At 41.7% G+C, this 12,172-nt stretch overlaps 1 protein-coding gene and 1 pseudogene across 1 annotated transcript in view; one reads left to right on the plus strand and one right to left on the minus strand.

Annotated features, from left to right (window-relative positions):
- LOC6035469 (ion transport peptide) overlaps positions 1 to 9,400 on the minus strand; it is a 67,203-nt gene extending 57,803 nt beyond the window's left edge. Inside the window, exon 1 of the mRNA XM_038262408.1 lies at positions 9,236 to 9,400. The gene's annotated coding sequence lies outside the window, so the exon portion shown is untranslated. The remainder of the gene's footprint in view (positions 1 to 9,235) is intronic.
- Positions 1,910 to 4,495, plus strand: LOC6053738 (annotated as a pseudogene).
- Positions 9,401 to 12,172: the final 2,772 nt, after the last annotated feature.

Consider the following 12,172-nt stretch of genomic DNA (forward strand, 5'->3'; position numbering starts at 1 on the left):
TCACTTTTTCTTTTTTCTCTTCATATTGTTTCTGAATAGAAATATCATAGTAACCAAAGGTTTGGTGTACGAAGTCCTTAAAATGAAATTGTAGAGAATTTTCTCACCTATTTATTTTGGGAATGAAAAAGATTGGACACAGCATTTTAAAAAAGCTGACTATAATTTCTTAAAAATACTTTCCGATTGCAAATGCGGTTTTACATCTAAAAATGGTTTTTTTATATTTCTTTCTAGAAATTTCAATACATTCTGTATCCAAATGGAATCAAAGGTGGTATCAAAGAAGTTACTTCCCGGATAAACGAAAACTATATCGATTGCAGTGTGGAACTTAAAAAAACCTTATGAAATATGGTCACCATTTGTAATAATGTTATTTGGCGGACCTCGATAACTATTTGTTAAATGGTTACCATACGTAATAGAGTTATTTTAATGTTCATAATGGTCAACAATTTTCTTGATAACTTTAAACAACTATTTCTGGATGTTTTCTGAAATGGTTATCCTAAATCATAAGGTAAATTTAAAATTCAAATGGTTCAACTGGCGAACTTGGATGATCATTTGTCAAATAGTTACCGTTATAATTAGGGTTTTTAAAAAGTTTGTAATGGTGATTTTTTTCTGAATGACTTTGAAAACCTTTTTGAGGATGTTTACTGAAATAGTTATCCTAAATTAAAAGGTTATTTTAAAGTTCAAATGGTTAACTTCAATACGCGATATTATATATCTGTTCGAAATATTGTAATGATTTTCTAATATGTTTCACCAAATTCAACCAGGTTTTATTATTATTTTGAATAAAAATTGTGCCTCGGAGCGTAATCCCCATTTTGGCGCCCATCATGCAAAAAATAAAAATAAAGTGATGTTAACAATACGGGGTGCACTTTCTTGGAAAATCTTTTCAATCATTTGAAGAATCTCGAATTTGAATTTTGGTAGTCACGTAGCCACGTTGTTTGCACGAGCCCTATCCTTACTATCCGAAGAGATTTTCCACAAGCGGCACACAATCAAAAACCTGAATTATTTCCTGTCCTCCCTGCAACAACTTCCCTTCAATCGTGGTTGACCACCTTTATTCCCATCCAACCAACTAAAATAGAACCAGCATCGAAAGCCACATCAGGCAAACGATCCGCCGCTCTGTTCTCCAATTCTTCATATACAAAATACAAACCCAATACGAAGCCTAGTTTCCGAGCAGAAATTCACTAAAAGTTTTGTTTAACATAACTTTTTTTTTAAACATGGACTTGCGACGACAGATTTGTTGTTGTTGTTTGTTCTGGTTGCGCCGGTTTCTCACAGATGAATCAGCTTGAGCCCAGTCACGAAATATTCTAGCTGCAGCTGGTTGCCAGAATCCTGCTAATTAGTAGAAAATTTCTGCTAGAATGCTGTTAGAATATCCACCTCAGTGAGAACTCTTCCAGAATCCTGCTAGAACGCCGTGACTGGGAGGGCGTTTGCGAAGAAGGAGAGAAATGTCAAAACTGGGCGATACACCCAAAATGTGAGTTGATCATTTTGAGGAATTGCCGGAGATTACATTTTATTTTGGTAGGTTTACACTGTAACTGAAAATCGCACATTGCTAATGCGTTTCGCACTTTTTCATACGATTTTTTCAGTTCAACTACGTTTACCAAAAAAATGTAATCGCAGTTGAACTGAATAATTAATACACGGTCAGCTGGAGGTACTCAAAATCAAGTTCAAATCCAAAACGACACTGTCAACTTGGTGTTGCATTTGGTGCAACCGTGCATGGAGGAAGAATGTTTGTTTTGATTTGTTATCTTCCCTGTGCCGTCAAAGTTTTTTTCTGATAGGATTTTTTTCGTTGAGCACGCGGCGGCCGCAGCAGCAGCATCGGCTGGCAGCAACAAAACTGATGGGCATGACGTCGGCCATCAGTTTGGCGGAACCGAAGACAGAAGACCACACCAAGACGGTGGAGCTGCAGAAGGCGCTCGAGCCGTACAACGTTTTTGAGGACGAGTCCAAGCTGAACCACCGGATGGAGATTCTGTCCAAGCTGAACACGCTGGTCAAGCAGTGGGTGCGCAATGTGTCCATCTCGAAGAACATGCCGGAAGTGCTGGCCGAGAAGCTCGGCGGGAAGATCTACACTTTTGGGTCGTACCGGGTGGGCGGTAACCACAAGGGGGCGAATATTGACGCGCTGTGCGTGGCGCCGCGCAACATCGAACGGCAGGACTACTTTGGGTCGTTCTTCGAGCTGCTGAAGAAACAGCCCGAGGTGACAGAGTGCCGCGCCGTAGAGGAGGCGCTTGTGCCGGTCGTCAAGATGAACTTAGACGGCATCAAGATTGATGCGCTGAAGGAGATTCCGGACAACTTTGACCTGCGCGAAGATATGCTGCTGAAGAATCTGGACCCAAGTTGGTGCGCAGTCTGAACGGGTGCCGCGCCACCGACGAGATCCTGCGGCCGGTGCCCAACATTGACAACTTTCGGCTGGCGTTGCGTTCGATCAAGCTGTGGGCGAAGAGTAAGTTGAGCTTTGGTTGGTATCTTTCAGGGTTTTTGTTAATATTAGGGTTTTCTTCTTTTCACTGTTTTTTTTTTCAGAGCATGGAATCTACTCCAACTCTTTGGGTTACTTTGGAGGTGTGTCGTGGGCTATGCTGGTGGCCAGGACGTGTCAGCTCCCGAATGTCGTCGCGGCCACGCAAGTGCACAAGTTCTTTCTGGTGTTTTCCCGCTGAAAGTGGCCCCAGCCGGTGTTCCTGAAGCGGCCGGACACCGTGAATCTGGGCTTTCAAGTGTGGGATCCGCGGGTGAACGTGCAGGGCCGGTTCCACCTGATGCCGATCATCACGCCGGCAAACCCGCAACAAAACTCGACCTTCCACGTGTCTAGCTCGACGCGGAAGGTCATGCTGAACGAGTTTAACTGCGGCATGCAGATCACGGACGAAATCATGCTCGGCAAGGCCGGCTAGGACAAGCTGTTTGAGGCGCCGAGCTTCTTCTTCAAGTATCGCTACTTTATCGTACTGCTCGTGACCTCGAACAACACCGACGACCACCTCGAGTGGTGCGGACTGGTCGAGTCCAAGATCCGCTACCTAATCCAGAACCTGGAGCGAATCCTGCACATCAACCTGGCCCACGTCAACCCGAAGTGCTTCGAGTAGCAGGAGTAAAACCAAAAGGACGACGGCGGCGAGGGCGCAGACAACACTCTGCTCGCTCTGGTTCATGGGGTCAGAGCGGTCAGAGAACCTGAACGTGAACCTGACCGAAAGCATCCAGAACTTTACCGATGCCGTGCACAAACATGCGGTGCGTTGAGCGATTCTACAGCCAAAAAAAAAAACGCGTCTCTAACCGAGTTGTTTTCTTTCAGGTACACATCAAGGTCCTCGAGACGACACGCGACGGCATGAAGATCGAGGCGCGGCACGTCCGGCGGAAGCAGCTCAACCGGTACCTCGACCCGAACCTGCTCAAGCGGGAGCGCAAAACCCAGCGACTCCTTCGCCGTCGCAAATGCGCAAACGACCTGCTCAGAAGAAACTAGAAACTAGAGCGAAATTCGACGGGTTTTGATTCGCGGTGTTTCGGTGAGTGATCGTATCACTATGGCAGCGTTGGATTTTTTGGCCGCCGTGGAGCTAGCAGTTTTGCTCCACAATGTTAACACATTATGGCCAGAACAAAACATTGTTTCTAGACTGGTTGGGCGAAATCACTGGTGTCGTGGCACCTGTGCCAATGTCGATTTCGACTCTCCGCTAGGTCAGCGACGAATGTCTCGAGTGTGACGAGCGGAAGTTATTAAATTCTTTTGGACCGCTCTCTACCATCGCACGTCGATCTTCACAGTATCAGGTCAGTTAGATTGACCAGCGGAATTACGGTTCCGTGCTCTAGCATCAACGGAATCGGTGATGTGGAGGTGTAGTGGGATATTTTAAACAAATAGTGCGTTTTGTCCCGGCGAAATTAAGTTTCAGATCCTCTGCGAAAGTTATTCATTGTTTCGCATAATCTACACCAACCATCAAAGGAAACACAATCTTCAAAAAGTTAGGGCTTGCTTTCTTTTGAATGCAGAATCTCTTTTGCATTAAATTTCTAAATCAATTTATCAATAATTTATATTCAACGCAAAATAATATTTGCCTTGCGCGTTCTCTCTTTTCTCTTCTCTCGCTACGCTTCGTTACCTGCTCTCGCGCAGGCAAGCGCTTAGCGCAGGCAAAAACAGTCTGAAGTGAAACGTTTGTGTGGCTGGTCGTTGTTTACGTTTTGTGCGCAGGTATAATTTTCAAACAAATCATTTAATTTACCAGATACTTTGTTTATATTTTTCTTATTGATCATTTCAGCGCCGTGGAGAACTTGATAAAAACGGAACAGCTGGTGCTGGAGAACTCGATCGGTGATCAAAAGAGATTTTGCCGCCGGCCGACAATATTGTTCCGCCGAGGATGCGACCAAGCGAACAAACAATTGGCATCAATCAATCTGCATAATCAGATAAGTACATATGATACTTTGAATATTATATTCAACTTGATACTTTGTGATTTTTTTCTTCTTACTTTTTCAGGTTTGGACGATTTTGGCAGTATGATCAACTAAACAGAATCAACATTCAACTAGAATTTAAGCCGCTAAAGTTCAAATATTATTGCTGTGAACCATCCGTCAAAAAGTGAACAATTCTGTAAAAAATAGGTAGGTAAAAAATGTAAGAAAAACTTTCAAAAACTATTTCAAAACTATTTCTCAAAAAGTGTAAATTTGTATGATAAACTTTAATTTAACATTTGAAAACTATTTCTGAAATAGTAAAACTGGGAAAAAATGTAGGATAAACCTTAAATAACCATATGAAAACTATTTCCAAAATAGTAGCGCTAGGTAAAAATAGCAAGAAAAACCCTAAAATACCATTTACACACCATTTCTGAAATAGTAGTCGCAAGGTTAAAAATTGTAAGAAAAACCTTAAAATACTTTTTCAAAACCATTTCTCAAACATTAATAACCGAGAGAAAAAGGTCGCTTTTTCGCGAAAATTTACTTTATTTTTACCATTACACAAATGGTAATCTTACGAAACGTTGTTCGGAGATTTTTAAAGTTACCGTTGCTAACCACCCTCAATTCAGATGGTCGAACTTTATGAAAAATGGTAAGGTACCATTTCCGATATGGTATTTTTAAGGTTTTCCTACCATTTTTCAAATAGTGGTTACGATCTCTGAAATGGTGAGAAAACCATTTAACAAAAAGTTTTTTTAAAGTTCTCGTTTATGCGGGTTACTGTCTTTCAAAAAAAAAACTGTCTACCTTATTTTTCCACAACTAATTTAAAACACATTTTAAAGAGTTCGTTCTTGTTAAAAAAATAATTCTGCTCGGAAAAAATACCCTGGAAATCAGGGGTTATAATTGTTGTTGTTTGTTCGTTTATTTGAGTCAATCGAATCAGGGGAATAAGAATCATTGGGCAAAATTACTTATTTTTTAAAGTACAAATGTTCATTGAAATAACTTTTGAAAACTAACTTTTATTTTAGCATTTTAGGACACTTTAAGGCCTTATTATAAATATTAGCAGAAAATCAATGTTATTTTGCTATTTTTTACAGTAGCGTAGCGTAAAAAATGTTAATTTTCACACTTTTCAACTTTACAATTTTATATTTTTACTGTTTAGGGAAAATATACCCATTGTCGTCACAGTAAGTCTTCCGACCTATTCTCATCACAATTGTAGTTTTACGCTATTAAAACCACATTTTTATATACGTTTACAATAGAGGGTTGCTTTCTTACTTTTATTAGAGCTATTTATTACTTTGGAATTGACAAACACACTTTATGAATGCTGAAATTCATAATAAAAAGTTCTGATAAGCCGATAATAGATCATTCTCGAAAGACGAAACGGCCTACTCTTTATCACCAAAAACAACAGTGCTGAAAAGTACTTTTCTGAATTCAGAATCGAAAAGAAATACTTTTCGATACTGTTTTGGAGTTTGACACTAATCTTGACGGCAAAATAATAACATTCAAGCGGGAAAAAAACGTTTTAATAAAAAAAATCGATTCAAATGCTGTTGTTTTGTTTTTGGATTTATCAAAAAAATATTGTTCTCAACTCGCTGCAAAACTTAATTGATTTCAGCACTCGGTGTGTTATAACTCTAACTATAAAAACTCTTGGATAAATGTAGAACTCGTGCTGAACAAATCTTCTTTTTGCGACTTGTTGTATAAACTACAATGCTGTTTCCAAGTTTTGAAGGCAAGGTTTGTTTTTTTTGCTTCCCTTGACTTTAGGTAGAGCCGAGGGACAAAAATTTCAAATTCAATTTATAAATATAAGACTTATTTTTAAATTATCAGATTTTTAGATTCCAAACACAGGAGAAATAAAAAAAATACTATTTGAATGAATCTTCATTATTGAAGAAGGATTTCCCTTTGTTGACCTACAGTACATAAAGAATGATCCTCACTTATTCTTAAAGTAAAGTTCAGTCTGAATAGTTCAAGTTCTTGTCAAAAGTGCCTTTACTACAAGCAGCGTTCCCAGCTCAAATGGTGGCGCTCTCTGCAACAAGTGCCAACGTTGGCGCAACGTACTTTAATGCAATCTAGCACAATTGACGTCCAACTAGGGGAACGATAAATGCAAACACGATGCACAGACCAACTGCAGTCATGATGACCATTCCCGCACCGACTTAGAACACGTCGAGTCCCAAGAACCTGAACTCACCGAATGAGCTAAAAATCTCCCAAGATGAACCATTTCTTCTTGTTTGAAACATCTCACACACATCGCTCGGACAAGGTCGACGCATCGTCGACGCCGCTGTAACGCGATAATGTTTGTAATTGGACGCCAATTATCTCGCCATAAAAGTATGGAGGCGACGACGGGCAGTGTGGCCAGATGACATTATTACCGCCACGGGATGTGACCGCCAGCCGTCACCGCCACTGCCACTTTTGTGCTATTTTTAACGAAACCTTTAACCAACCGCACGTCAAAGCCCGGGATTGGGTGCACTTTGGTCGGATGCTGGAAATTGAACGCGCGTTTCGCTTCTTTAATAATATTGATTGATTTGCCATGGAATGTGAACTCTTTGAGCGAGTTGGTTGGAGGGACTCAATTGATCGAATCAGGGTGCGCTTTCGATTTGTTTGCGGCGGCGGCAATCAGCTTTGAACATTTGTCGCGTGAATTGGAGTTTTTTTTGAGAATTGAACAACGCTGAATACGGTACGGTAGTGATCTACCAAACTTCAAAAATATCTTACATAGGACTTTAGAACATGATTTGCACAATTCTTCAAAAATCTTTAAATATTGTCACTCATCACTAACTGAGAAAATGAACCTCAAGTATTCATGTACAACGGCTTCAATCCAACAAACCGAAATCTAAACTTACATCGAACATTTCCCATCAAAGACGTGATGAGACAAGTACCAAGAAAATCTTCCCCAAACTTTCAAAATATCATCAAAGAGTAAACGATTTCTGCGTCTGACATTTTATTTGCGAATGTAGTAGTGAGAGCGAAATTCTATCCAAAAATCATGACAGTGAGAGAAGAGAGACTTAGTCTCCAGCGAATTTCTCTCTGGTGAGATTGAAATTCCCTCTAAATCACTCGTTATGAAAGTAAAACTTTTATAGACCACTTCACACCCGCCGGTAAACTCAATAAAACATAACGACTCTGTTCAAACACTTCCTAAAGCCCTCTATCCCGACCAACTATCTGTAAAATCTGTGTTTACACGCTGTTTTCCACTTCAAACCTTCTCACCCTCTCTCTCTCTCCCACCATCATCATTATCACTTTAAACAAACAGCTCAACCGTTCCTCGGCCAGAACCGACCTAAACAAACCCTAAACCCGGCTAATCTCCATCATCCTCACAGAGCTCACCGCGCCGCTTAACGACCGAGGGCAAGCCAAGAATGTAATCGGGTACTAACGATCACTTACAACCAACGAGCGCAACCTCAACAACAACAAGCTCTCCGAGACATCGCCTGTCTCAACAAGCCAATCACGGCGGAGTAAGCGAGAGAGGGAGAGAGCGCTCTTGCTCTTTCTTAGTCGGTGTGTCTAACTTAATTCGATCGCGCGCCCGACCCAGACAGTATGGTACCAGCTGAGGCCGCGCCGTAATAAGCTGCACCTTAAGTCACTTAAGGCCCCGAAGAGGCGGGTGGTTGGGGAGGTGACGCGGAGAGGTGTACCGAAAGTGTCAACGAATCACTTCTTTATTTCTGTGTGTTCACAGTTTATATAAAAATAAAATCTAGTCAATATGTAAATATCGGCCGCGGTTCGTTTGACATTCCACCCGCTCTCTGTCAAGACGTAGTGCTGTCTTGCCACAGAGGGGAAATTTGGAACGAAACGTCACAAGTCATACAAATTTTTGACAGTTCTTGGCTCACGCTGAATCCATTCTTCTCGAAACGTCAAAACCACGAGTGACAAGCGCGCACAACCAACGCTATCGCTTCGATCTTCGTCGAAGTCTCGCGGCGGGGCCATAAAGTCTGTGTCGAAACCCCTTCTTTTTGGTGAGGCCAGCCGCGTCAGGTTTCGCCAGGTACTAGCACAGGAGGACATTGTGCCCTGCATACGGAATGGCGCGCGCACTGCATTTCTCGCAAACACACTCGCAGATCGATCTACACCGGCCGTATCCATGTCAGGCTAGGCCAGGGCCAACCCGCTGCAGACAGAGAGAGAGAGAGGTGCAGGTCGTTACATGCACATCACGCGCCGGACACTGACCACGGAACATAACCTCCTAATCTGCACGGTGGAACCACGCTGGGTTGAACGTTTGAGGAACTGTCACTTTTTGCACCACTCTTGCAAACACTGCCAAACAAAAAACAAAACAACTCTGCTTTGTTGACGACAGTCCGTGTCGAACCACCGGGGTTTCACTGTACACGGAAAGTAATCCTTTCGGTGTCACCGTGTAAACACAAGCGAATTCGAAAACGGTGTCAACGGTCTCAGGTTGAAAACGTCAACATTGTTTCCATTTTTCGACGCAATTAACCAAAGTATTGTCGGTTTCGATGAAAAGAAACGTCAAAATCAATAATATTGCTGATTTTGCAAAAACTTGCACCATTTTTTCACATCCAAACAAGCTATCACCACAGCAGTCACTTACTTTGTCGAGTTGATTCGATGATTCGCGATAACAATTAAAAAAAACTCGCGATAGCGCGGGATTTGAACTGTCGTGAGTGATCGTGGTCGTGATCGTTGATTGGCGCGGCGCGGCGTTTTACGAGAGCGCGCACGCGAGCGAGATTCGATTCGTTTCGTTCGAAGGATTGTTCAAGACTGAGTCAGGTCGGGCGCAGGGGTACAATATATCGGGCCTCGCAGGCACCGAACCGGTGGATGACGTAGGGGGCGCTGCGCTGAAGGGAATTTTCGCGCGATATCACCGGCTGGAGGAACGGGGGCGTTCCGGGAAAGATTGGAGCTGGTTTGAATTTGCATTTCGATGATGTGATTGATAATTGGAGCGCGCATTCGTCATTCGTGTGTGTGTGGGATTAAGGTTTTTATCTTGGCCGCCAGGGGGAAAACACAGGTAATTGGCAAATCACGCGATTTTCAGTGTTTTTCGTGACAGTAACTAATTGATCCACAATTTCCTGGAAATGTGGAATTCTCGTGAAATAACCTTGCAGATCGATTACAATATTATGAAATCGAAGTTTGTAATTTTTATTTGCATAAAGTGACCCGAAGTGACAGACCAAGTGAAAAAATATAATTTAACTCAAAACTGACGAACTTCCTTTCACAGTTTCCTGATGTAAACAAATATTGAGCTCGAGTTGTCACCGTCCCTGCGAAATGCGTTAGCTGTCATCGGGCGGTAGGCCTTTTAAACCCAGCTATAAGTCGCATGGCAAGAAACTTTTGCGAGAAAGAGAAAGCAGATTTGATGCAAACAAACCAACTTCTGTGGCAGTCAGAGGTGTAGATATGTTAGTGAATTTTCGACTAGAAAGCCTTATTCATGTGGTTTAATGATTACAAATCTCCGTCAAAAGAATTTTGCTGAGCATTTACTGAGAGAGAAAGAGAGAAATCATGACAAAATTTTCGAGAGTGATTTCGATTCACTAATACATTTAAACGTTAAACGTCAGATGCCTCACTTTTCGCAGATGACCAATTTTTAACGTTCACTCATTGATGATCTTCTGAGAGTTTAGGAGAGACTTTCTGCATCGTGTTTCTCCAAGTCTCATGATGATCTTCTTGACATTTGAAATAATTCCATTTCTGTTTACAAATGTCAACCGCTTTTGAGTTTAGAAGAGTTTAGGAATTTAAATGTTAAAATATTGCGAAAAATAGATTATTTCATCAGACAACAACCACATGCAACCCACTGCATTCCTCAAGTTCACGCGCAGTCAGTCCATTTAGTGAGGTACAAATTGTTAGTACAACAGCTCAATCACTTATGACGCTCCTGCCAGATTAGTGCCAATCACGTGGGTAAACATTCAAATTCCACGGCGATGGCGGAATGCGTTCTAAATTTACGTTGGAATTTCTTCGTGCCGCCCGTGGACGGTCGTCACTGTCGATTCATTGATAAAAATATTTTCCTTGCACATGCAAACGCACACGTTTGGTCAGAAGAAACCAAGCCCCCGCACACAAACCACCAAACCGACAACATAAAAACAAACACGCGAACGCAGGTTTGTTTTTCTTTTAGCTGTTCACGCGGTTGAGCTAATATCTTGGTGTCATGGAATTTGCGTAGGTCCAAATATTTGTTTACCTTAATTTTTGCAACTTTTATTTCGCGATCGAAATGTGAAAATTGGCCACATCCTGAATACAGAGCGGATTCGCTAATTCGAATGGAACTGCATTCGAATGAGCGAATCCAAATTTGCTAATTGGAACGACTAACAGCTGTCAAAAACATGCAACCACGTGTTCGGAAACTGTCGAACAATGGTGTTGAAACGTCAACATCAGTTTGACAACTTGTGTTGACGGTTGAGTGCATTTTGATTCAAATACGTTCGAACTAGCGAGTATTCGAATTAGCGGACATTCGAAGTAGCGATATTCGAATTAACGAATCCGTTCTGTACCACATCTCATAAACAAAAAATGACACTTGCTTGAAGTACTCCAAACACAGAAAGAGAGGAAAAATGGCGCCAAACAGATAATTGACAGGTTTGGCAACACTGCCCCGCTAATGGACGTCAATTAGTGCTATTTTGGGGGTATTTTGAGCGCAAATATTAGTCGAGCCCACTCGGTTTGGTTTCACACTTATTTCCACACCAGTGACTAAGCGCGATTGTTTGTGAGTCCGAATGGCAATTGTTTGACAGAAATCGCAAATAGACGCAAGTGCTAATTTTTGGAGAAGAGTCCGAACAGATATGTCGAGCGTTTCAGCAGAAATTACGGCTAATTTAGGGGAGATTTCTTAATTTTGGCATTATTTCGAGCAAATATAGAACTAACTGAACTAGTCCCAAATCATAACCATCGACCTTTACTTTTACTGCGCAAAAAAAAATCGTAAATGCCATGCAGCTATTATCACCCCCGGAAACTGGTTTCCGGTGAATTTGGCCACCACAAACTGAGTTGGTTTCTCCCCCAAAATAAAGACCCCAAAAGGATGCATCACCACTTAGCACCTGGTGCGGTGACGTTGTCCGGTGATTTCAGATCAAGCTAATGACTCAATTTTCATGAAACTCTCTGATGTTTGCCTTAACATCATCGGACTTGCATTGGTTTCACATTGTTTACAAACATTACTCATCTGCACGCCAAAAGGCTTTCTAGGCCCAGTAAAAAAATATAATTTAACCCAAAAAAGACGAAATCCCTTTCACAGTGTCCTGATGTAAACAATGATCGCGCTCGAGCTGTCACAGCCCCGCAAAATGTGTTGGCTGACATATCGGGCAGTCAGTAAAAAAACCAGCCAGAAGTTGCATGACAAAAATCTGATGCTAGAAATAGATAGCAAATCTGATGCAATCTGCCATGTAAACATTCTTTGAATGTGTTGGTAAATTTTTGACAAGAAAGCCCT

Source organism: Culex quinquefasciatus, chromosome 3, assembly GCF_015732765.1.
Source record: "Culex quinquefasciatus strain JHB chromosome 3, VPISU_Cqui_1.0_pri_paternal, whole genome shotgun sequence".
Classification (NCBI taxonomy): Eukaryota; Metazoa; Arthropoda; class Insecta; order Diptera; family Culicidae; genus Culex; species Culex quinquefasciatus.